A 26665-nucleotide genomic window follows, 5' to 3' on the forward strand; every position below is an offset into this window, starting at 1 on the left:
TAAAACAGCTAACATAAAAATACTGAGGAGTGTAGCTTCACAGGCAGCTCACAACTTGTGTGGTGGTATTTCAGGAATACAGTAAAATAAGTGAGAATTAGTAGTTATGAAATGTAGTCAACTGGTAAGAACGTAAAATCTGAAGCCTTTGTGTCATCAATGTGTAAAAGAACTCCTTACCTTTTAGCAATGCTGAAATCCAATTTCTAGACAAGGATTGTTAATAATGGTGCCTAAAAGGCAGAAGTGGTCATTAAATACCTCTGTTCTGTATTTGGGAAGAAGTTGGATGGCACTATTCAGAGGTAAGCAAGTATTTTAATGCTTTCTCTAGTTTCTGCCAAAATAGAAATACAACTGCTAAAGCTAAATATTTCCAATTCTGCTGGCCTGGAGATATGAGATCTCTGAGCCACTGATGTTAATATTTTAAAAAGCTTGGAATCTTAGGAAAGTCCCAGAGGATAGGAGAAAAGCGCATGTTCAAAGTGTTAAGGGTAAATGGGATGACTAGTGTGATACTGATCCTGGATAAAAGACTGTTATAGGATTGCAAAGTTATATAGGCTTGATGCAGGAAGAAGTACTTTGAAGTTCTGTGGTCTGTGTTACGGAATTCAGACTAAATGATCATAATAGAGATTTTTAAGGCAAGAAAGGACCAAGTATAGATGCAACTGAATTGTTTATCTTCAGTCTACAGATTAACTTTCTCTTCCTCATTGAACATCTACCCCAGACCTTGCCAGCAACAGCCCCTTGGCACAGGGCTTTCATGACACCACAGGTGTGTCTGTGGGTACACATAGGGATGAAAAGCCCCGTAGCTGGACTAAGTCAACTGGTTCAGGCTCCCAGGGCTTTGGTTTTTGGGTTGGAAATTCTCCAATCTTCAGAATCCTGCAGGGGAGGAAAGTCCCAGAGCTCAGGCTCAAGGCTAATGTCTTCCCCCACCAGCTCAAGTTAGCTGGCCAAGGCCAGCCTCGGCCATACTGTGGATCTTTTATCCCTGCGTAGACATCCTATAGTGCAGTTCTTCAAGCGTCTCTTGCTTCAAAACGCAATTGTGTTTTAACAGATGGTAGCTTTAATTATAATGTCAAAACTGAAGACCTTGGAGATGACCAGTTTTATAATAGGTGGGGAGGGTCAACCTATGTCACTTTCTTTTTCCTTCTTTCTGGTGTAAGATTTTTCCCTTTGTTCTGTTCAGTAGGATTATGAAGCCACTTGTCAATGCTATTCTCCACTCTGACACAATGAGAGAAGAACACGAGGGCCCACAAGAGACCTTAAAAATACCTTGCCTGTATAGTTGTCCTCTTTAAAAGCTTCCCAAGGTCACAGATTCCCTGATCTTGGGAGGTAGCTGTCACCACCCAAGGGAGGAAACCCCTCAGAACACGAGAAGACACACTTGGGATGCCTCCCTGTGAGATAACCCCAAGCTCTTAACCCTCCCTTAGGAGAGATCTTGAAAACAGAGGAAAAGATTAAGCTAGAGTGTGATTGCTGACCCTTCAGTTTTAGGCATGCATGTGCACAGACCCTTATTTAAAAAACAAAACATTAACAAAACAGAAAATATACATGATAAAGCACACTTGGTTGCTAGGTGTTACAGAACAACTGAAAACAATGGGTAGACTAAAGTACAAGAGATTTACTTCTCTGGGTTTCAGTTTAAAATATTAGTGTATAGCAATATACATCAGCTAGCCAGAGGAGTCCTGTACCACACCCAAAATGAAAATAACCCGATCACATCTGACTGAACATTTCCTTTCTATTTACATAACAGTATGCCCAGATTTCCTTGACGCTTGGATGTTTGTTGAATTCCTGAGGCCTGCTCATGCTTAAACCATCTCTGTGCCTCTCTTCTTTAGCCACACAGAAGAGAGACCTCCTCCACCCCCACCCAGAAAACTGCTTCAGTTTAAAAAAAAAAAACCCTTCCCATTGGCTCACCTGTCTGCTAAGAGAGGGTTTAACCTTTTACAGGCACTTATTCATGATACCACTCTCTACCATCCCCAGAGCTTTGGGACATGGATGACTTCCATTAACAAACCTACTATGTATTTATTTTTATTGACTTTAATCTCACTCCAGGCTTAATTTTCATTGTTTTCCAGGCAGCATCTGGCTGATTTGGGCTTTGATGCACTCTCATTGAAGCAGGGAGCATAAAATTCATTTATTGTTTGGAAAAGTCAATAACTAACTTTTAGCCATGGTGATTGCCTTGAAAATGCAAACAGGTCTTCAGAAGGAGAAGGGCTAGAAGTTCATTCCACGTTTTTTTAAGTGTGTTACACTGGCACAGTGATATTTATAGATTTCCCCCCCCCCCCCCCACTAGAGTTATAGTCTCAGGCTTTTTGGGCCCCAAAGGCCAGAGATCAGAGTCAAACTTTCCTTTTCTCCTCATGATGTCTCCTTTCTAATCTAACCTTGGTTTAATGTGTGAGGTTGTCAGACTTTCTTGGCAGGATTATTTTTACTCAGACTAGCTAGACAAAGTGGATATTTGTGTAAGTAGAGGAGTAATCCAGCAGAAGTTCCTTATGGCATGGTTGTGAATTCTCTCTCCAGACAGTGATTAGAAAAAAAGGTTATTAGGGAGCTGCATTTCAGCCTGGAGGATGTACTTCAGTGCTCCAGCAAGCTTTGAGAGAGAGAAAACTCTTCATCAAGAGCTGGAGACAACTAGGCTTTAAATCTTTCATCCAAAATAAGTGAAGGGCAAAAAATTTTAGTCAAGGGGAGAAATTTCACTCTCTTTTTGAGTACTAGAGGGGTAGCTGTATTAGTCAGTATCCTCAAAAAGTGAGAAATTCTGTGGCACTTTATAGACTAACATATTTTTTTTTTTTTTTTGGAGCATAAGCTTTCATGGGTAAATACCCACTCCATCAGGTGCATGCACGTAAGCTTATGCTCCAAGAACTCTGTTAGTCTATAAGGTGCCATAGGACTTCTTGTTTCTTTTTGAGTTGATGCATTACACTTAACGTTGCCAACCAAAATGGAGGCTGGAATGGAGAGGACAAAAGAGCTTATTCATCACTTTATGGCACACTGGCTATATTTTATGGTCTGCCAGTGGGAGGGAAGCGTGTTCAGTTCCCACCCATGAAGGTATCTTCTAAGATTTGTTACTTCCCAGAGATGACCAGGAAGATACTGTGCATACAGCTGGTGTTCTGGACTCTTTGAAAACAACAGTTCCATGGGTCATTCCATCATAAAAGTGTGTATACTTCTGACATGCATCACTGGTTTCTTAGCGAGCTGTACTTCAGTGTTTCAGTCAGCTGTTCTGAAGTTGAGCAAATAAAAGAATAATGCACAAACTTTTCTATGGTGTGCTAAACCTGTCTCTTTTTAATGTGTTTTTGAATTGTGAGTATTTGCAGGACTGCTGGTCCCTACCTGGTCTGGCAGAGTTATTTACTGACCTGTCCTCAGTAGTTTCAGATAAGAGTAATGGAAGAACATACGTTGGAGCTATTGCATCTTTCCTGGAAACAGCCCAACTAAAGAAAATATAGCTCACGAAGTTGAGGGGAAGGGAAGGAACCTTAACTGTACATATATTTTGTTTTAGATTCCAGAAATTTTCAATAATTTTATTGCTAGTTGTAGGAAAAACAAGTGAAGATTTCAAATAGTGTTATAATGTTTAGCTTTCCTATACCATTTTAATGCACAGAACTCAAAGCTGTTTGCAAGTGTAATGACAGCAGACTGGGGTTAGCAGCAGCAGGGATTGAACCTGCAACCTTAGGGGCTAAGGCCTGGTGCTCTAACACATGAGCTAAGGGCTAGCTGGTTCTCAGTCAAGCCTGTGGAGCAGAGACTTTACTGTCTGTAGTAGGTGGTCTCAGTACCTCTGGGATTACATGCTTCCCTTAGATGAGGAGGTGCATCCTGAGCTTTGAGACTTTCCAGTCGCTCATCCTGCACAAGCCCCCACTTGTAACGCTGACAGACCTAGGTTGTCAACAGGTGGGAATGAACCTGAGAGCTTAGGGGCTAAATCCGTGTGCTCTACCACCTGACTTAAAAGCCAGGTGGCCTTTAGGTCACATGTAGAACACAGAGCTTTAGGCCCTCAGGTCATAGGTTCAATCCCTTCTGTCAACAGTCATGGTCTGTCTGCATTACACAAAGAACATTTGTTTCATTTTGCTCAGGAATTTGTAATGATTTCTACAGTCTTATCTCTGTGGCCAAAGAGAAATTGAGAGGTAGGTATTAAGGTTTTTGGGGGGAGGGGAGGGTCTGTGTTCCTCTTTTGTCATGTTTTATAGCTATACGTTATTTTCTAAGGAGGGCACCTCCTTACACCCTATATATTTCATGTTCTGTCCAGTCAGGGCTCTGTGTTGCAGCCATCAGCCACCAACCTGCTGAGTTCAGGGGGTAAGATGAGGATCCTAAGACCCAGTAACTCCTGGGTTCTAATTAGGTAGAAATGACTGTCTTGAGCTATGGACTGCCTTAAGGCCTGGGTCATTCTCTAGTGTGCTCCTAGCATCGGGCAGCTTGTAACTTGATTCAGGTATTGGGTATTCCTTATATAAGAACTGTCTCCAGACTACTTCATGTAGGGCAGTTGGTATCCCAAACTCTCCAGGTTTTTCTGCATGGTGTCAGAATTTCAGTCTCTAAAGCAAGGACATTTCACTTCTTTTTACTCTAAGTATCTTGAGAAGTGCAGAATGGCTTTTGTAAGACTAGAAAGGACAGGACTCGGTCTGTGGTAAACTCATGGACACACACATGCTGTTTTTAAAAAACATGGGTTCAGTAAATTTTAATAGCAACTATTATGTTAAAATATATAATTTAAAGGCTTTAAAAATTCAGTAACATTAAATCAGCTGAGTACAAGGTTGCACTGGCTTGAGCCACCGGAGACTGACTTTCAGGAAGTGCCTTGGCTTTTACTCTTAGTTCAGTAAAGGATAGTCCAGTAAGGTTAAAGGATAGTTCAGGAAAGGATATTTAGATTTGATGCCCCTGGGTTTTGCTGAGGGTGTTGAAATTTTGAGGGAGTTGCGTAAGCTCTTTGATACTAAATGCCAGTATCCTGTTCTGTCAGTGTTAATCGCAGCGAGATGATTTTGGTGTGTTCCGTGATTTAGCAGGAAAGTAGTACTACTGTTGTAGTCCAATGCCTTTTTAAAAAGAACTTCAGTGAACACCATAAAAATAAGTGTATTTTTGCCTTATAGTATAAGGCAAGTAAATATTCTCATTTTACAGATGGGTGAAGCTGAGGAACAGAGTAAGAGTGTCTTGTACCCAAGGTCAGACAAGAAATCAGTGATGGGGCCAGGGCAATCCTCAAGTCTCCCCCCCACCCAGTGCTTTACCTAAAAGATAAACCACCTCCCCCATGAGAGGCAGTTGAAACATGTGGTCCTCCTCAGACTGAAGGGTGGTGGAATATTGGGGATAAAACTAAACAGGTCTTTGGACAAATATGCAACAGCAAGGTTCTTCTTTACCTCCCTCTGCAACTTTCTGCCCCCTAAACACAGCTTACATGTGGGATGTCTTGTCAGTAGGGTGACCCTATCTCCCTGTCCTAAATATGGGACAGGGAGTTATGGGGGGAGGGGCAGCTCCTCCCAGCCCCACCAAGCCCGGGGAGCTGGGAAGGAGGTGGCAGCCGCCAGCACTCCCTGGGAGCCCCAGGGAAGCGACAGCTCCAGCTATGCCCCGAAGCCCGAGGGAAGCCACAGTTGTCCATATTCCCCCTACTTCTCCGAGCAGCTGCGCTTGCACAGCTGCTGGTGGAAGGGTGTGCGGTGGGAGGCACAAATACAGGACAATTCATCCTTTTTAAAAAATAAGCTGGGATGCCTTTTTGGCATCCCAAATACGGGACCCTTCCACCCAGTACGGGACGGATGGTCACCGTACTTGGTGGTGGTAATGCCTGTTCTGGTATTTCGGCTGCTCTAGTTGGCAGAACTACTTCTAATGCATCAGTGCTAAGTAAATGGTCTGAATTCAGTGAAGGACTGCATATCCTTTATACTTAAGAAAAACCCAGACCATTTTGTGCTTGAAGTGGACAGGCATTAAGAGAAATGGTGCCAGCACAACTATCTCTTTAAAATGTTTTGACTGCATACTTGAACATGAAGAAAATGATCCAGGTATTGAAAGGAATATAGTGAAGGGAACTAAATGAGACAGATGAGGGGGGAACCATCAACTTATGAATCTTATTGGACCCTTTTCAGCGCTCATTCCTTGTTAAATCATCCTTGTAGCTTCTATTGTGACTCTTCTTCCTAGGGGTTCAGGATTGCAACATTACACAGATTGACTTTATTTTTAACTTTTTCATTCGGGGCACTTAAACTGTAGAATCTAAGAAGATATGCAGGATTTTTGTTTGCACACCTCTCACGAGTTTGAGCAACGTGAGTACTGAAAAACTAGCAAACTCGTTGTCGTATCTTTGTTGGAGTGATATGAAAATGTCTTCTCTGAAAACGCTAATAGCTTGAAAACATGTACAATACACCAAAACACGTCATTCAGTCTTGTGAATCCCATGGTTTATTTGGCCCAAAGACTAGGACCAAACAAACCAGAGGCTGACAGACCCATGTTGTCAGCAGGAGGGAATGAACCTGAGAGTTTCGGGGCTAACACCCTGTGCTCTGTCAGGTGAACTAAAAGCTACCTGGTCCTCAGACAAGGCTATAGAGCAGTGACTTCACTCTCCCTTGTCCGTGGTCTCAGTGCCTCTGGGGGTTACGCAAGTATTCATGATTATAAGATATATTTCTGCTTTAATAATTTTTTCCTCAATTCTTATTGCTTTAATAAACATTGCACTTTACTGAACCAGGGAATTGTTTGAAATTGGGAATTTAATAGCATCTTAAAAAAGGTTTAGTTTAATTTATAGAGCTTGATGTCCTTGAGAAGTACATGCCAATACTGGCCATTTCTCATAAATGCAGAAACTCACACACGTCTTGGATAATTTTACTAAAACTTGTATTTGTTACTGCTATCTTCAGCCATATTTTTGAATGACACGCATATTCGCCGCTAAGGTGTGCCTTCCACAAAAATGTGGGGGAAAGAAAATAGATGGGAAGAGGCCCAGTTGTGGTAGGGTCACTCCTCCTATCTTTATCCTCTTTCAAAAAATAGGGGCTAAATCTTTTGAATCCTAAATTGCTCTACAAATGGCTGGAATTCATGTTCCTGTTGGTTGGTACTAGCTACAGCAAGTGGCTAATTTGAAAAAAAAATTTACTGCTGCTTTTATTGCCCATGAACCTATGTAAATAATCAAGGCTATGGCATTTTTCTTGATCCTTCTGTATTAGGACTGATTGCAATTGGGCTAAACCTTCAGTTTTAATGTCTTAAAATTGTTCATACTCTGTCAGAAAGGAGGGAGAAACAAAGCTTGTAACAGGATGGTTGAAGCCATAATTTAGCATAACTAAACACAATCTATAAAGAACATGAACTGTGGGCACTTCTTTGCAAAGCCTTACAGTAAAGTTTGTGTGCAAAAAAAATAATGGAAAAGTAGTGTCCGATAATCTGAGATCAGGTTAGCTGACCTGTACTTGAGAAACAGAAGTAAATTAACTTTGGCAGCATTACAGGAGAACTTGTGTAACACAAGATTCTGTACCACCTTTTCTAAAGGCTTTGGAGGAAGCCCAGTTTCTTCCCCCTCAAAATTGTTCCACCTCTCAATAAAGTTATGGATGACTGTTCATCGTGAACTTCTCCTCCTAATTCAGCCCAATGATTTATGGTTTAAGATGCCAGCAGTACCTGGGCTCTATAATACAAATAAAACGCAACAAAAATGTTTGTTGTTTTTACTTTGGAGAGTGTAAAAATGTTGTCGCTTGCCAGGCTTCATGTGGTTGAACCCCAGTTTCCAACAGATTTACGTCCTAATAAACAAGGTAGACTAAATATTCAATCTTTTATAGAATGAATATTTATCCAGCCCTTTCATGTCCCTTTAAATTTTACCTGCCCAGATTGTGAGGAGTTGCTTTGGGCATGTTTGAGCTTAAAATGCTGCAGTAGTACAGCTCTAATGCTATAGTCACAATGCTGCTATGTCAATGGGAGAACTTCTCTCATTGGTGCAGTTAATCCACTTGTCTGAGAGATGGTAACTATGCTTCTGGAAGGTCTCCAGTCAGCTAGCACTGTCTATACCAGGGCTTCGGCCACTATAACCACCTCGCTCAGAGGCCTAGATTTTTCACATCCCAGAGCAAAGGAGTTATGTGGCAGGTAAGGTTAGAGTGTAGACCTGGCCTTGTTTGTCTGCCAATAATGAATGTATTGGCAAAGAGGAGATTTGCTAGTTTCTAGGTGTGTAGTCTTTTTTTTTTTTTTTTTAAACAAAAACAAAAGCTGATGGTCACAGAGTTTTTAAAAAACGGAACAAAACAGGAGCTCTTATTATACTGTACAAGATTTTTAAAGGAGTAAAGCAAACATGGCTTAGTTTTGGGGGGCGGGGCAGGGGCAGGGTGGAATGCAATCGCTAGGCTTCCCCTGGCAGTTTTTTAGTAAGGTCAGCCAGCTTCTCCTGAGGACCAACCCCTCCCTCTCTCAGGTGCCCCAGGCATGGGGACTCCAGCAGCCCCCTGTGCCGCCAGCCTTGCCCCTCCCCCCCCCCACTCCCCCTGACCCCAGTCCCCTCCCTCACCTGCCTGGCTGGAGACTACCTGGGACAAGGATGTGTGGAGGATGGCGGCAGGAGCAGCAGGCTGAGGGGATGGCCATTACCCCTCCACACTCACCACACAGTGCTTGCTGCACCCTTCCGGCCTACTGAGCTGTGTTTCTCCATGAGCAGTTGGAGATCTCCCAGACGCTTTCAAAGAAACAGGGCTCAGTGGGCCTGGAGGCAGCAGTGGAGTGTTGCAGGGGTTGAGGGTGGAGGAGAGAAGGCAGGAAGTGATCCCTTGAACCTGTTGTTGCCTGCCCATACTGCCTGCGCCCTGCCTCAGGCAATCCTCATGGGTGGGGTGGCCACCACGGGATCTGGGGTAGCCGCCTATGGATGGGATGGCTCTGGATGTAAGTCCTGCAGTGCGGGGAGAAGAGGACTGAAATTTTGATCCGAGCTTGGGAAATTTAGTAAAGGAAATGTTTGGTTTGGTCTCTGGTGACTCCCATTCTCTCTCCTTCATCTCCCAAGTAAGTTTCATTGGTATTGCTATTTCCCTTTTGGAATAGCAGTATCCAGCCTCACTTCCAGACTGAGGGTCACTGAAACAGGACCCCTGATAGATGAGATTGGGGTGCTTGAATCCACTGCCTTTGAGATGCTCTCCTGTGGGCTTTTCGGTTAACATGACAGCCAGGAGAGAACATCAGGTCATAAAATTATGCAAAAACTGTAACAGTCACATAAATAAAAGAATAAGCCAGGTACTTAGTTTCCAAGAACGTACTATAAAGGTGGAAAGTACAGAAGGTTCTTACACTGGAGCTAGAGTATGCCGTTATAAACTGGCGTTGTTGCTTTTTGAGAGAGAGCTGATGAGTATAATACGTTTCCTTAAGGAATTGTGATGAGTAAGCCTGCTAGAAGAATGTAAATACAGATCATGGTGAAGCTCCTTTTATAGCAGACTAATGTACGGAAGAGTGATTTGCATGGTTTCTCCGGTATTTTGTGTGTGTGTGCGCGCGCGTGCTCTGCACAGGGAGTCAATGAAAATGATTGTCTTAATTTGAAATTCAGGGCTACAGCATGGAGTGTATTGCTTTTAAAAATTAGCAACTGAAAAGAAGACCAGTTGCTTTTGTGTGGCCAAGTCTACAGGTTTTATGTATTGTATCTGCTAAAAGTGCATTGTGTCTCTTCTTTTTGTTTCTGAACTGTGGACTACTTTAAAGTATTACTCAGGAATATATATGTTTGACACATCCACTCAATAGTAGTGGTGCATGTCACACTTATTTTTGTGAGTGCGGTTAGTGCCTGGCTTTAAATAAAAATGAGCAAAGTCCTTCCAGTCAGTAATTCTGAACCTTTTTCAGTGTCTAATAGATCTGTCTAAAATATGAAAACTCTACTTCTTCCTCCCACCACCTCCTTTAGTGCAACAAAAATGGTTACGGGTATGGACTGTCTGCCATATGAGAAGAGATTAATAAGACTGGGACTTTTTAATTTGGAGAAAAGAAGATTAAGGGGGGATATGATAGAGCTATATAAAATCATGACTGATGTGGGGCAAGTAAATAAAGAAATTTTATTTACTCCTTCTTATAACACAAGTACTAGGGGACACCAAATGAAATGAATAGGGAGCAGGGTTAAAACAAACAATAGGAAATATTTTTTTTGCACAACGCAGTTAACCTGTGGAACTCCTTGCTGGAGAAGGTAGTGAAGACCAAGACTATAGTAGGGTTTAAAAAAGACCTAGATAAATTCATGGGGGATAGGTCCATCAGTGGCTATTAGCCAGGATGGGCATGGACAGTGTCCCTAGCCTCTGTTTGCAAGAAGCTGGAAATGGGCAACAGGGAATTGGTCACTTGATGATTACCTGTTCTGTTCATTCCCTCTGGGGCACCTGGCATTGGCCACCGTTGGAAGACAGGATACTGGGCTTGACGGGCCTATGACATGACCCACTGTGGCTGTTCTTAAGTTCACGTTACACCTGCGTTGTCCTCTTTTTCTTTTTCTTTTTTTTCCTCTTCACATCCATTAATTCACATTTCTTGCCATAAAACTCTCTCTGGCCCACACTCTGTTCTTGACCTAGTGCATAGTCAGACCATTTCAATGAAATAATAAAAACTAACAATGAATAGTTGTAAATAACTGCAGAGGCAAGAGGTGATACACTCTAGAGCTATCTTCTTTCTGTTGTTCAGTCTACCTTTCCCTCACTAAACAATAGGCACATTGTCATTTTCTGTGGAGATGTCTGCACACAGAAGGCTATATAAACTTCTTGGTGAAAGGGTGGTGACAGGGGGACATAGAAATTATCATATTGGATCAGCACAGTAGCTCATCCATTTCACGATCCTGTCTCTATCAGTGGCCAGTGATAAATGCTTTGGAAGGACGGCTGTGCTGAACAGTTGAATAACTAGCCCCTAGGAAAGGTTTCTTCCTGCGCAGCCTCAGGCAGAAGCTACTTACATATTGCAATATACACTATATAACTATAGTGGCAGCGTAGCGACCCCAGTTAGGATCAGTGTCACATTGTGCTAGGTAATGTACACACATGTAAGGGAAGACTGCCCCTTCCACTAACACCTTGCAGCCTAAGTCAAAGGTGCAGACATTTCCAGGCATGCTCCTCACCCCTCCAGTACTGCACAGGCAAGGCATCCTGCAAAGTGGAGTTTGGGGTGCAGGCAGAGCAGGGGCTAGGCCTGGGGATGGAGTAGGATGGGGGTTGGATAGGAATGAGGGGCAGAGCATTGCTCAGAGTGTAGTGTTCTCTGCTCACCCTTGCTGGGGACTGGCTTTAGCCCCACTGCACACACCCCCTCAAAAGTATTCTTTTGTGCCCAGTTGAGGGGCACTGGTCTGTGATTTGGTTTATGATAGTGACTGACGGTTTGGAAAGTGTTAGCTTCCATTTGAATCAAACAATTCACACCTGGTTTCTGTATTGCCGGTAGGAGTCCATGCTGATACTCTGACCTCATGTGGTTGCGACTGCAGATTGAACCTCTCTTGTCTGGAACCCTTGGGACCTCATCAGTGTCAAGCAAGAGAATTTGCTAGGCCACGGAAGGTCTATATTTTCTGGCACATTACTAACACTTCCACTGGTTACTGGGCTCTTAGAAGACATTTAGGGATGAATTACAGCTAAATAACAGCACAGAACAGCGAGAGCCAGGACTGGCGGCTGGAAACAAACTTTATGGGACGACCAGAAAACTTGGCCATTCCCATGGTAAGTGGCCTTCCAGCTAAGTAATATCAAGTCCGATTACGGGTATTGCTGGATGAGAGCTCCAGATTAGAGAGGTTCAACCTATATGAGAACTTCTCCTATTGATGGAACACCATCAAAAGTTACCTGATAGTCAAACGCTGACATAGAGGAAGAGCAGTGTCAGATGGTCTGTCCTGTAGGCTGGGGTAAGTATAGCAGAGCTGCAAGAGCAAATAGTCAGGGCCATAAAAATGTGACCGAATTGATACAGCTGTTCAGCTGTGGTCATTGTCCTCATCGCTGCTTAGCCATACAGTTGTCCATAGTGATCGTTTGCCATTTGGTCAGTTCCTGCATGGTTGGGTAGCCTGAGAGTCCAATATCAGAACAGACTCGATTAGATGTCCAGTGACATGTTCATATAACTGAAGGGTCTGCACATATTTGAACAGCCTTCATTCATAAGCACTTGAAATATGTGCTTTCTTTCTGTGACCAGTGTAATTTAATGTGTATGATATTTAATTGTCTTCAGACCCAGAGGAGTGAGACTGAGTGCAAGGCTTCAGCATTGTTTAGGCTTTGTCTATGCTACAGAATAAGGTCAATTTTAAGGCACTTAACTCAATTTTACAATGTGACTGTCTTCACTGCAAATACCAGTAGGTTGACTTTTTCACCTTGGTCCTCCCAGGTGGTGTAACACCAAGTTCAATTTGATAAGGTCGAAGTATAGAAACATTACCTTAAATTGATTGTATTGGCCTCCAGAGGTATCCCACAATGCCCTGAATGTGTCTGTTCTGGCTGCTTTCACCTTCACTGTTCTCCCGGTGTACAGGAAGTAGGTAACAGGAAGCCTGGCAACTTGAATTCATATTCTTTCTGGCCAGTGTGATGCTCACATCTAGCCATGATTTCCCAGGTCACAAAAGAGCCCCCACATGGAGCCATCAGGAGATCCAAGCTCTCATGTCTGTGTGGTGGATGAATTTGTGCTGAGTAAACACCAGGGATGCTCATCAGTGTCGGGTGAAAATCAAGCTCCCCCACACACCACATGATTGTCGGACTGTGTGGACCATGTCTGCAGACTGTGGCATGCCCTGTCCTGCCGGGGTTTCAGTGCTTGAGGGCTTCTTCCCTGTACAGAATTTAGCAGGAGAGGCCAAGAAACTTTACTCTGTTTCACATTTGCACAGGGCAGCCCCCCTGCTCAAGGTGCCATTTGGCCAGCAGGCTCGCCACCCCAGCTGGCCCAACACATGACGAGCCCCTGCCCTAACACGCAATGTGGGAGCTGGGCTGTGCAGACCACGCTTACAGACAGCAGCATGTCCTGCCCTGCGCAGGGTGAAGGCTTCTTCCCTGCACATGGTTTAGCAGGAGAGGCTGAGAAACTTGTTTTCTGCACTTCACATTTTGTGGGGCAGTCCCCCACTCCCCAAAAGGCACCATAAGGCTGGTGGGCTCGCCCCCCTCCCCTGCACCATGTGGCTATCCCACGTACCACCACACCATGTGGTGGCTGGGCAGTGCGGTCCATGCTTGCAGAGAGTGCCATGATCTGTCCTTTACGGGGCTTAACTGTTTGAGAAGGGTTACCTGGTAGTTCACCTCCTTTGGGCAGTTCTGAGAGCACTCAGCTGGTGCCATACAGCCAGTCATAGAATTCTAGGGCTGGAAGGGACCTCAGGAGGCCATCAAGTCCAGCCCCTGGCCTAAGGCAGGGTCAACCCCAACTAAATCATCCCGGCCATGATTATGTCAAGCCGGGATATAAAAACCCCTAGGGATGGAGGTTCCACCACCTCTCTCGCTAACATATTTCAGTGCTTCACTGCCCTCCTAGTGAAATAATTTTTCCTAATATCCAACTTACACCTCTGCCTCTGTAACTTCAGACCATTGCTCCTTGTTCTGCTATCTGTCATCAATGAGAACAGTCACTCTTCATCTACTTTAGAGCCCTGTTTCAGGAAGTTGAAGGTTTCTATCAAATCACCCCTCAGTCTTCTCTTCTGCAAACTAAATACGCCCAAATCTTTCAGCCTCTCCTCATAGGTCATGTGCTCCAGCCCCTTAATCATTTTTGTTGCCCTCTGCTGAACCCTCTCCATAGCCTTTCAATACTGGGGCGGGCCCAGAACTGGACTTAATACTCCAGATGTAACCTCACCAGTGCCAAATAAAGGGGAATAATAACTTCTCTAGAGCTGCTGGAAATGCTGCTCCTGATACACCCCAATATGTTGTTAGCCTCCATGGCTACAAGGGCACACTTGACTCATATCCAGCTTCTCGGCTACTGTAATCCCCAGGTCCTTTTCTGCTGCACTGCTACTTAGCCAGTCGGTCTCCAGCCTGTAACAATGCTTGGGATTCTTCCATTCCAAGAGCAGGACTCTGCACTTGTCCTTGTTGAACCTCATCAAATTTCTTTTGGCCCAATCCTCCAATTTGCCTAGGTCACTCTGGACTTTATCACTACACTCCAGTGTATCTACCTGACCTCCTACCTTAGTGTCATCTGCAAATTTGCTGAGGGTGCAATCCATCCCCTCATCCAGGTCATTAATAAAGACGTTGACCACTACTGGACCTAGAACCAATCCTTGGGGCACTCCACTTGAAACCGACTGCCAACCAGACATTGATCCATTGGCCACTATCCGTTGGGCCCTGACCATTACCCGTCATACAGCCTGGCTCAGGAATCATTGGGACATGAGCAGAATGTGATTGGGGAACATACGGAGCACTCTCCCTTCCCAAATCGTGTGGCTTGGGGTAGGATTTCCTATGAAGGAATGGAGCTTGTGGGCTCTCTCCACCTTCCCTCTCTCACACAGGAAGTTGATAGGGCTACTGCTTCTTTACTAGAAGAGGGAAGGGAATCCCTTCATTCTTTCCTTGACTTTTCTGTCTTCTAATGCTTCCTTAACTTTTCCTTCTCTTCTCGAGCCACTGCTACTTCTGACAGGGTGATGGCTCCTTCCAGCAGCCACGAGACATCAACGTCCTCTGGGATTCTTTCTCTTCTATTTAGTCTTCAGGATTCATGATGAGTCTGGAGCTAGTATAGTAAACTCTGTCATATCTGACAGCACAGGGACTGGGTGGTTGTTGGATATAGAAATATTCTGGATAATAGAGAGGTATACCTAGCAATGCATTACACTAAAGAAAAACAAAATTAGATACGAAGAAACAAACAAAAATGTATGCAGAGTACTCTGTTTACCAAAAATAGTATTGTACGCTGTAGACTTATGCTGTATTTGTTTGTTTGTATTTACTTTCACTATACTTACGTTTTCCATAAGTCGGTCAAAGTAAATCTAACTAAAAGGTACTTATGGTTAAAATGCCAGTTATTTGAGAGTTCCAGATGATAGACTGCCAGATATGAGTTTACTGTATTTCTAACAGCCTCCTGACCGCATGTTGGAGATGTCAGTGCAGTGGCCTCCCTAGAACTTTCTTCACTTCTGTGTGGTGACAACTCACAAGTTTCTCTCTCTCTCTCCTTCAAACCTGGCTCCTTCAGCCAGATACACTACCACTTTTTCATTGTATCTTCTTTCTTTGTGAATAGTGTGAAGTCTTCCATTAGTCACATAGATTCCTAAATGATGTATTTTCACCGGGGGAAGAGATACTAACCGCTAGAAACCAACACCCTCTGTCTTTCCCTGTTGTCTTTTGAGTCATGCTAACCACTAGACATCAATGCCCTCTGGGATTTCATACTTTTCCTTCTCATGTAAATTGAATCTTCTTTCCTTGCAAATAATATGAAGTATTTCACTAGTCACGTAGACCCACTTTGAACCTTTCCTGTTAGGTGTATTTTCACTGGGCGGGTGCGGGGGGAAGAGGAGAAGAGACTTCTGAAAAAAGACCAGTCTTCACTTCTCTGTGGCAACAGCTCACAATTTTTTTTTCCCTCTCTCTCTCTCTCTCTCTCGTTCAAACCTGGCTCCTTCAGCCTCTCTCTCTCTTCCTCCCCATTTGTATTTAATGTAATTTTGAAGTCTTTTATAAAAGCTGCCTCTTTCCGTAATGCGGACGACTCAAACAATTTCTCTCATCAGGGAAAGAGACTTCTGAAAAATGGCTGTTTATATTGCCCTCATTCCACTCTGCTATTGAAAACAATCTCGGAAGATGACATCACAGCCCTACAACCACTTGTGGGACATTTTTTTTTTCCCATAACGCAGTGGCAAAAAAATCTAGAATGCAACGGAGCTGAGTGAACTGTGGGATAGGTGCCCACAATGCACTGTTTCAACAGATGAACTTTGGTGATTTAGTGGGGACGCATTAAGTCAGCTTTAAGCAGGTGTGGATGCTGAAATTTGACTTTATAAAATTTAGTGGTAAAAGGTCGTCTTCAGTAAATTGGACATTATTCCATAGTGACAGCCTTGGGTAGTGAAATTCTAGTCTTTAACACAGAGAAAAACAGCGTAATGATTTAACTTTTCTTTTTGGCTTTGTGATCCAACCAGGAGCCTTGGCATGGTCTCTTGTTGGGATGGGATTGTTATAAAATGATAGGATGTTTGTGGGAATTGTGATTTATGCAAGGTCTCTCCACGACACTGATTTTTAAGCATGAATTCCTTAGCTAAATCCAAAGGCCAGCCAGTATTTATTCAGTTGCTGTAAGCATGCCTGTGGAGCCTAAAACAATGAGCAGTTTCCTGCAACAAAACATTTGTTAGCATTTGATCAGGATGCTTACACATGAGCTAGACCCAGGGGTGCTTAGACCCTTTTGGCTGGCTCCAGTGTGGTTAGACATGTATTGGCAATGAACCTTTGAGTTCACTTTTTTAATATACCCTTCAACAAACCACAGATGTCATTGTCGAGTACTGCTCTCCGCTAAAAACCTATATGAGACAGTTGACCCTTAATCTGAGGCAACATTTAACAACCTTCTTTTCTTCCTCTCTCTGCCGGTCCTGGCTGACCAGCAGTTTTTCCTTTGCAGCTAGGTTCACCTAATCCCTCATTTTTTGAGATAACACTGGAATGTAGGCTGAGGCTGGGCCAGTGCCATGTTGGCTCATTTTAAACTGATTATTTTTATCTGATTTTAAAACCATCTGCAGTTACCCCAATGGTAAGACATTTTTTAAAACTTCCCCATATTTCATTATAATGTGAACCAGACCTTCTCTCTGCTTCTTTCTTCTTGGCCTCATAAATTGTTATTTCCAAGGCCTTCGTTATAGTTGCTAGTTAGGGCCTTTCTTTAAATTACAGCACACATCTCCTTAACCAAACTTAAAATAACTTTAATTTCATAAATTATCCTGCAATGCTAAGGAGTTCAGTTTAAGGATTCTCTACGCCTCTTTTCTTGTTTCATTGGCAGGTACGAAATAGTCCCTACAAATGTTAACCCTTCTGTAAATACGCCACAAGGTATATCTTTGAAGTTGAACTGGATGTTGATTGTTCCTGAAATGTGAGTAAGACCTAGCCTGTACCAGGTAGCTATACAAAAGCTCAGATACAATGCTATTCATTTTATTTGGACTATATGATGGAGAACTTGGAGACTGTGGTATTTTACTCGCTACCTAAGGGAGAAACTTATGCAAGAACATAACATAGGCCTGGTTGTCCTTTTCATTTACATCAGGGTTAACTCCTTACTTACAGCAGCGTGGAAGAAAAAGAAAATCAAAACATTTGCAGAAGTGATTTTGCAATATACAGACTCTGTAGCAAATGCTGTAACTGAACCCACACAAATGCTATCACTTTTCTGTTGTGGACGTAGCCAGTCTGTGCATATTAAGTTTCGTTCACTGAGTGAGAGAAAAGATGGAATGGTTGGTTTTTAAATGCACAGTGATTGGATTGCCATGCTTAATTTACTTTTTTATGCATGTTGTGGATGACAGTGCTTTTTTTGTGCAGTTACTACAAGGACACTAGTTTCTCAGATTCCCCTGGAAAATATGTGGAAAGTGGTATGACCTGTCCCATTTAGGAAATGTAGCTAACTCTGTCGCTGAAGTGGGAGGGAATGGGAGGGGCTCCCTACACCAGGTAGACCAGAAGGGTTTATTAGTCAGCAGGGACACAGCATAGAACAGACTTGTCAGTACAATCCATTTTTGGGAGAAGGGAGTACAGTGCTAGGAGCCCAGCTCTTTTCCTGCACCCCCAAGCGACTTAGACTGTCTCGCTTCCACCTGTCTGGCTGTACCCCCGTCAGGCTCCTCATCTGGCCTTTGTCCTGCTTCCTCAGGCAGAAGGTGTCAGCTGGTCCCACCCCTTCCCTGACAACAGGTTATGATGAGCATCGTCCACGGTGTACATGCAGGAAGCTGTCACACCCAAAATTCGAATCCCCCATATAGGTGTAGTACCCAGGGAAACAGAGGCACATGCGCGCACACACAGGGTGTCCACAGGACAGTAGCTCTCACATTCAACATAAGAAGAATAAAATCCCCGCTTTTGTCAAAACCTTGAACGCTCATCTTTTGTATCTGGTGTTTTGGCCAGGCTGCAAAAAGAATTTCAAGAATTTGGAGTCTGGGGGAGGAAAGTGAAGCTAATACTGTACAGACTGGCAGGAACATATGCGAGAAGCAATTAAAACAACATATGGGGTCCCCAGGCAAACAAAGACAGTTTGTGAAATGAAGCACAGGCAGTAGGTTACAGCACTTGCTGGGGGCTAATTATCCTGAATGGCTGTGTATTGGAGTTGCATGAACAACACAAGCTGATGTGGGCTCTCTAAAATCAGCTTGCTAAACGTGAGGAAAAGTAAATGAAACTTTTGTTTCTAGTATTTGGAAGCAAGAAATTCTATATAATTCAGACGTAGATGAGGGTATGATGCCGCTGAACGTGATATCCTTTACAGTTTACACGAAATCAAAGCGGGAAAAAATACAGTTCTTGTGTCAGAACAGCATTTAACAGAAACTGAGCTAGAATTAAGGGATTTTCAAAGGGTAGACAAATGTACAGCTCTCGCTAGAAGTCATCCAAAGTTTTCAGGGTGAGCCTGGTCGCTGTTGTTGACAGAACTCTGTTTACTTACGTAGATCCCAACCAAAGGCATCAAACTGTACAACTGACTCCAGTCTGTTTTGCTTTTGTAAACTGCTGAAAGCCATGACAACCCGTGAATGGGATGTAATGTCTTATTCCTTAACTGTCTTCTCCGGAAGTCACAGATGGGGCCAGAGCAGGGCTTCTCACAAGGGTTTTGGTGGCCTCAGGATACAGGCACCAACTCGTGCTGGTAGCAGCTCTGGCAGTGAGAAGTGGGTTCCCACCAGTCCCAGCCTCAAGGCTGAAGCCAAAACCTGAGCCAAAAAAGTGGGGTCAGGCGCTCACAGGCTGCCTGTGAACTCCCAAGTGCCCTGTACCCCAGCCAGACAGGAGTGGGGAAGCTGCCCAGAGGCCAAACACACTGGCCGTATGTCTCCAGCGGCATTGCCTGGGCCACTTACGAGGCTGTGTGGTGCGTGGCGCAGATTCCATGCAGGCAGCATCAGTGCAAACATCAAGGCAGTGTGTACCTGGTGCAATACGGGGGTGATTCAGGGCGGGGATGCTGCTTTGCCTCCCTTCCCCCAGTCTCCACAATCCTTCACAGGCTGTCGTGGCCACAAAGAGTCTGATGCTGGCCACATGCAGTTATGGTGGCTGAGTTTGAGAGATGCTGAGCTAGAATGATGCCTCCGAATGATTTGGCAGGAGTTGTCTCATTACTTCTCCTCTCCACCCTCACCAGTTGGTGTTGTAAAACCTCCCTGAAAAGCATCCTCTGTCCTCAGGCTCTAAATCCATAACTAATTTAGTTGTACAATAAACTTTCATATCCAGCATCCCTGGGACTGGGAAATTGCTGGATATTAAAGTATTCCGGGTAATAGGGCGGTTATACCTAGCAATGCATAACACAAAAGAAAAACAAGAATAGATATTAAGAAACAAACAAATGTATGCAGAGTAGACCATTCCAATTCTTCCCCACCCTCCTAGTGAAAAAGTTTTTCCTAATGTTCAACCTGGACCTTCCCAACCGCAACTTGAGACCATTGTTCCGTGTTCTGCCATCCGTGACCTCTGTGAACAGCCTCTCTCCAGCCTCTTTGCAGCCTCCCTTCAGTAAGTTGAAGGCTGTTATCAAGTCCCCCCTCAGTCTTCTGTTCTGCAGACTAAACAGACCCAATTCCCTCAACCTTTCTTCATTAAGTCATATGCTCCAGCCCCCTAATTATTTTGGTTGCCCTCCACTGGACCCTCTCCAGTGTATCCACATCCTTCCTATAAATGGGGGCCCAGAACTGGACACAGGACTCCAGATGCAGCCTCACCAAAGCTGAATAAAGAGGAATAATCACTTCTCTGAATCTACTGGCAACACTCGTCTTGATGCAACCTAATATGCCATTAGCTTTCTTGGCTACAGTGGCACACTGTTGACTCATGTCCAGCTTCTTGTCCACTACAACTCCCAGATCCTTTTTTGCAAAACTACTACCAAGCCAGTCGGACCCCAGCCTGTAACAATGCTTGGGATTCTTCTGGCACTTGTCCTTAATGAACCTCATCAGATTTCTTGCAGCCCAGTCTTCCAATTTGTCTAAGTCAGTCTGGACCCTGTCTCTACCCTCCAGCATATCTACCTCTCCCCCTAGCTTAGTGTCATCCGCAAACTTGCTGAGGGTGCAATCCAACCCCTCATCCAGGTCATTGATAAATATGTTGAACAGAACAGGACTCAGAAGAACAGGATCCAGAACCAAACCTTGGGGCACTCCACTAGAAACCGACTGCCATCTGGACATCAAGCCATTGATCACTACCCACTGGGCCTGACCTTCTAGCCAGCTTTCTATCCATCTTTCTATCCACTTGTCCATTCCACATTCCTTTAACTTGCTGACAAGAATATTGTGGGAGACTGTATCGAAAGCTGTATTTACTTTCACCATACTGAACTTTATGGAAAACGTATCTAAAATTTACATATGGTTAAAATGCTGGTTATTTGAGAGTTCTCGATGATAGAGTGCCAGCTAGGAAAGAGTTACTGTAGCTGTCAGCAGCACCCTGATGGTAATTCTCCAGTTTAGGGACAATTTTAAAGCACACAATTTTGTCCTGACATAGTTGTGGATGCACATGGCCTTCAATCATCAACAGAACTGCTTCAGTCTTTAGTTAAACCCTCTCCTCCTTCCCACTGAAGTACACTGATATGCTATTTTGTTTTTGTGATGCATGTGTAACCCACATACCTCCTGGGTGTGGTTCATGGTCCTGTGTAGTGGCACAGAGACCGTTTACACAGAGCAAGAACAAGTCTCATCTGCAGCCTTAACCAAAAGCTAGCTGGCTTTTAGCTGAAACTGGGGAGGTTCCTGCACTGAGGTCCGAGTCCACCAGTGGGCAGTTACATGTACAGTAGCTGCATGCAGCTGAGCACCATGCATGTCTCCTATGTTAGCTATAGAAGTCTTTCACAGTGAACCATATGCCCAGTTTTCATCAAAAGCCTGGAGAGAGGAACCAAGGATTCTTTTCCCTCACTCATAATAACAAAGTTTCTTTTCAGAGTAACCCTCATGTTGCAAATGAAAGAAGTAGAATCTGCTCAAACTCCTCCCAGTTTTTCGGATGTTGCTGCGTGGTGAGAAGTAGCCGTGTCAGGGAGCTTTGAAATTTGAATTCAGTGGGACTCCCCACGCTTTCCTGTGCTGCAGGAACAAACCTATGACTTGTTTGCTTCAGTTTGAGCACAGGTGGGAAGATCTGTTGAAACAACAAATGCTGTTTAATGTAAGTTCTTGAAATCTAGTATTTTCTGCTATCATTTGTCTCTCGACATTTATATTCAAACACATTTCCTGTAGAAATATTTATCATTTTGGGATCATTAAAGTTTTGAACCAATTGTAATATTGTCCCCGTAGTGTACAGCACAAGATTTGATGAGCTAATCCGAATTTCTCTTCAAAGACACTCCACTTACTTAAAGAAGAGCTTAATGCTGACAAGACTGAGTAGCTTTTAAAACTAGTGTTTTGAATTCTGTTTACTTATGTTACTAGTCAGTTTCATTCTTCCTTTCTCCAATTAATGTATATTTAATTTTAAAATACTTATATTTTAAGGTAAAATTAATATTGCACTGTTTAAAAACAATAAAAATTTCAAGAAATGTAAAGCTGAGGTGCCAACAGTGATATTAAATTGTCTGCACTGCATATGTGTAATATTTTCTGTTACTGGCAAAGTCAGTACGAGCATTATGCATGTATTTCCCAGAGAGAAACCTTATTTATTTGCCCTCCCCCCACCCCAAATCAAGCAAAGGCTCCTGTCCAGCAAACACTCAAGCCTGTGAATAACTCTAGCACGGACTTTCAAACTGTGTGTGTCTGCTGAAAAACATGGTTTATGATTTTTTTTTTTAAATATTTTCCCCCTTTTTGTCTATATATTCTTCTTTCTTTTTTTTATTTTGTTCTTGTTCAACTTGTGTGTGCATGAGTTAGTGTTAACAAAACAAAAATAGGTTTTTGCGTGTGGTTTGGGGTTTCTTGTTTGTGGTATACAAATGTCTCTTCCAATGGAGACTAAGCAGAACAAGTATATTTGCCAAACATGACTGTTTCGACACACTATGTCTCCATAGAAGAGGTGGTGGTAGAAGAATATTTTCCTGTCCTTACTAGAGTGGACACAATCAGCATCTACTTAAAAGTAAATAATTTCTAATGTTTTCTCAACTTTATTCCCTTGTCTTCTCTTGCGTGGGGTTGTTTTTGTGCTTTTAGCTCTTTGCTTCTGCACTTGCCAAAGGATATTTTAATGAATTAGCCAAATGGACTAGTACAAATAAATGGAAATCTTTAAATTGATCAGGATTTAAGCTTTTGAAAATGGTAAAACCATAGGTGTAATTATCTTTTTGTGGCAACAGTGCTGATTATCTCGAAAGCCATCTCACTTACCCCCCGCCTGCCCCCATAGAAAAAGTATAAGGGAGGAAGGAAGAAAAACAAAATAGTGGGCCTTTCATTTTTTGCGAGCTTAAATGAGAATTACTGTACATGAACTATGAGGTGAGCTGTGTTTATGGCTTCTCTTCAATGTAATGTAAAAATAAAACTCAGATAATTAAGTTATGGTAGAGCTATAATTTTAAAGCAGCCATGGAAATGCCAAGCAGCAAGACAAATGATAAATTGTGCGTGCATTGTGAAATGTCCATGACCACTCTGCTGCCTGTCTACTTAGTGTTCCCTGTCAGCAGTGACTGGAGCTGGAAGTGAAGTAATGCGATACTCCCTAGCTGTAATAGAACTATTTGTTAAATCACAGTACTGACACACCTAACTTAGGTGCAGTGCATTGTAAATTCTCTGTCCCAACACAGCGCTGGTAACTCATTTAGAATAACTCCAATCTTAACTTCTAAAGGCACTTGGAGATGGGGCCTGCATCTGCAGCTTCATCAATTACTGGCATTTAATTGAAGGAAAAGCAGGTATCCAGCCGGCTGCAGTAACTGATATGCAGCATGGTTCTGCAAAGTGAGGCACTAGGGCGGGCTTTAGACTCTCATGGAAACCCATAAAAATTTTTCATAGGAATAAAAGTTAGTACCTCTGGCTCCTCTCCTTGGAGTGGGGCCATGGTTTGTAGTTGAGTGCTGCACTGCAGTTGGAAGGATTGAGTCTTTGGGAATAAGGCGAGTCCATTAAGGCTCATGTTCATCTTTCATATTCTGGTCTGTCTTCAAGAGTGCTAAATTATTCACTGACTCCCATCTTTACTTACTGGCCCATTTCCTGTCTGGAGTTTAGAGACCTCTAGAATTTATATTGACCTGCCTAAAAACATTAGTACTAGTAGTAGGCATCCTTCAGTCTGCATACACTATGGATCGCGCCCTTTATAGTTTCAATTGAGGACTTCATTTACAGCGTCTACTGTGACTATGATGACCCACATGAGAGTGACAGTCCTTGCTGCATCTCTTGCAGATGTGGTGGGTGTCTGGCAAGTCCTTAGTGTGCTTTCTGTGCGCTCGCTTCTCCTCTGCTAGCTGTCTGATCCTCCTCTCGCCCTTCTGAAGACCCTTGTGTAACCCCTGCCTCCATCTGCTGCGGTTGTCTGCTAATTTTTCCCAGTTGTCCAGCTCAATGTCTACCTCTCTCAGGTCTCTCTTGCAGACTTCTTTGTAGCGCAACTGGGGGCTTCTGGGAGGTCTTTTGCCAGGGGCTAGCTCACCATACAGGATGGTCTGTTCAGACTGCTCCACAAGATAGGCTGTCCTCCACAGTTACTCAAGATGATCCAGTCGTTCCATGAAGACATGAGAGGAACCATCCAATATGATGGTGCATTATCGGATGCTTTCAGAATCAGGAGCGGCGTCAAACAAGGATGTGTGCTTGCTCCGACATAGTTCGGGATCTTCTTTGCACTCCTCCTGAAGCGTGCCTTTGGATCTTCAACAGAGGGCATCTTGCTGCACACAAGATCTGATGGGCAACTGTTTAATCTTGCAAGGCTGAAAGCTAAGTCTAAGGTGCGGGAAGTCCTCATCAGAGACATGCTGTTCGCAGACGATGGTGCTGTAGTGTCTCACACGGAAGACCAGCTTCAAAAACTGCTGGATCGGTTCTCCAAAGCGTGCAAGGACTTTGGGCTTACCATCAGCCTAAAGAAGACGAACGTACTCGGTCAGGATGTTGCTGAATCCCCATCAATCAGCTTTGACAGCTATATGTTAGAGGTCGTCCACGAGTTCGTTTACCTCAGGTCCACCATCACTGACACCCTGTCATTGGACACTGAGCTAAATAGGAGGATCGGAAAAGCAGCCACAACTCTGTCCAGACTCAGCAAGAGTGTGGAATAACAACAAGCTGTACACTCACACCAAAATGCAAGTCTACAGAGCCTGCATCCTCAGCACCCTCCTTTATGGCAGCGAGACTTGGACCCTGTATGCCCGCCAGGAAAAGAGGCTGAACGTCTTCCACTTGCGCTGCCTGAGGTGCATCCTTGGAATATCATGGAAGGACAGAGTGACCAACACCGCCGTCCTCGAGCAAGCTGGAATCCCAACCATACACTCCCTCCTCAGGCAGCGTCGGCTCCGCTGGCTAAAAACATTAGTGTCTCAAAATCATGGCATTTGTCACCTTCAATATAAAAAGGAGTATCTGATTCAAATTAAATTCCAACAATACCCATGTTCTTTTCAAATAGTGCATCTCACTAGTAAGACTCCAAGGCATCTTGGAAAGGGCAGTTGAAGTGAGTGTTCTTTTTTAAAATCTATTTATACTAACGCATCCCAAATCCAGGAAAGGCAGATCCTTCACTAACAGAGGCAAAATTCTGAATAAAAATTTTACAGGCACCTAATTCCCATTTTCAAAAAATGACTCTGGTTCCCAAGACAATTAGCTGCTTTTGAACAATTTATTTTTAAAAAAGTGTCATGTAGTATAACCCTCCCTTCAAGCAGAGCCTTTGTAACCAAGGCTTTCCAGATTGCATGCTACTGTAACTGTATCAGTGGGCAGTCTTGTCACAAATCATGAAGGAAAGAGGGAAAGATCCCCTGGATCAATGAAATGGAATTGCCTTCCACCTCCTTGCCTATTTTAGATGAGTGAATTGCTGTCCTCCCTGAGGTTGTAACAGCTGTTTAGAAGAGTTGTGTTAAAGATCACGCAATCATTTTCCCCTTCCCCTTCGTTTTTGCATCCTGCTTGTCATTTAAGCAATTTGGTGTGCAGGTGCAGGTTTACCGCCTACTTTATAAACACAGGCACTAAAATCTTTTTCTTCCTTTTAATGTCTAGTTCTGTGTTGAAGATCATATTTGCTCCCCAGGTAATACTTTGTAAACTGAATTTTTGTGTATATGGTTCTGTATCTTGTGACTGTTTTTGGCAGGTTTTTCCAGTAGTCTTACAAAATAAAGATGAGATGGTGATCAGGGTGCTTAGTTGCTTTATCTAATAAATTATTTATAGTACATTAATTTAATAGTACAGAATAATCTCGTCTTGCTACAGTCCAGCAAGAGAGATCTGCATAGCTACGAGAAATCAGGCAAGGGTTTGTAATGGATATGATTATGTTCCTGTTTGTTTATGAAAAATAATTTGAGAAATGTAATTGCACTAAAACCAGTGAGTGAGAGCGTTGATTGTGTGTATGGTTGCAGGAAGGAAGGACCATAATAAGATAAAAGGAGGGGGAAAATGTTTTCCTGTTACCGTTTTGTCTCTGCTGGGATGCTCTTGAATGGAACCTACAGAATATATATGTATATGGTGGCTTCCATTGACCATTTGCTACACCAAAAACATTCCACACAAACATAAATGTATGCTTAAAGTTCAGCATGTGAAGTCCTTGGAAGTACAGTTCCAGTGTGCTTAATGCAGCTACTCATGTGCTTGAATTTAAACACATATTTCAGTAATTTGCATGATTGGGGATTTTGCAGAGAGTAAATCTTCGTGTTTGTGCAGGCTACCCATTTCCCCAGGGTGAAAGTATTTGTAAATTGTTGTGGGGGGAAATTCAGATGCAAATTTAAGAACACTTTCAGACCTTTTCCTATAGTAAGGATTCATCTCATCATAATTGGTTTTGAACTAGAGTTCTTAAAGAGTTCA

At 43.3% G+C, this 26665-nt stretch overlaps 1 protein-coding gene across 9 annotated transcripts in view; it reads left to right on the forward strand.

Annotated features, from left to right (window-relative positions):
• Positions 1-26665, forward strand: part of OSBPL3 (oxysterol binding protein like 3) — a 135479-nt gene that overhangs the window by 24241 nt on the left and 84573 nt on the right. Inside the window, exons 1-2 of one of the 9 annotated variants that reach the window (XM_074984614.1) lie at positions 11724-11972; positions 17347-17439. The exons of 7 other annotated variants lie outside the window; for them this stretch is intronic. The gene's annotated coding sequence lies outside the window, so the exon portion shown is untranslated. Of the gene's footprint in view, positions 1-11723; positions 11973-17346; positions 17440-26665 lie in introns of those variants that run through there. One more of the 9 variants, XM_074984615.1, reaches the window with a different exon arrangement.

The sequence above is a fragment of the Carettochelys insculpta genome, chromosome 2 (genome assembly GCF_033958435.1).
Source record: "Carettochelys insculpta isolate YL-2023 chromosome 2, ASM3395843v1, whole genome shotgun sequence".
Taxonomy (NCBI): domain Eukaryota; kingdom Metazoa; phylum Chordata; order Testudines; family Carettochelyidae; genus Carettochelys; species Carettochelys insculpta.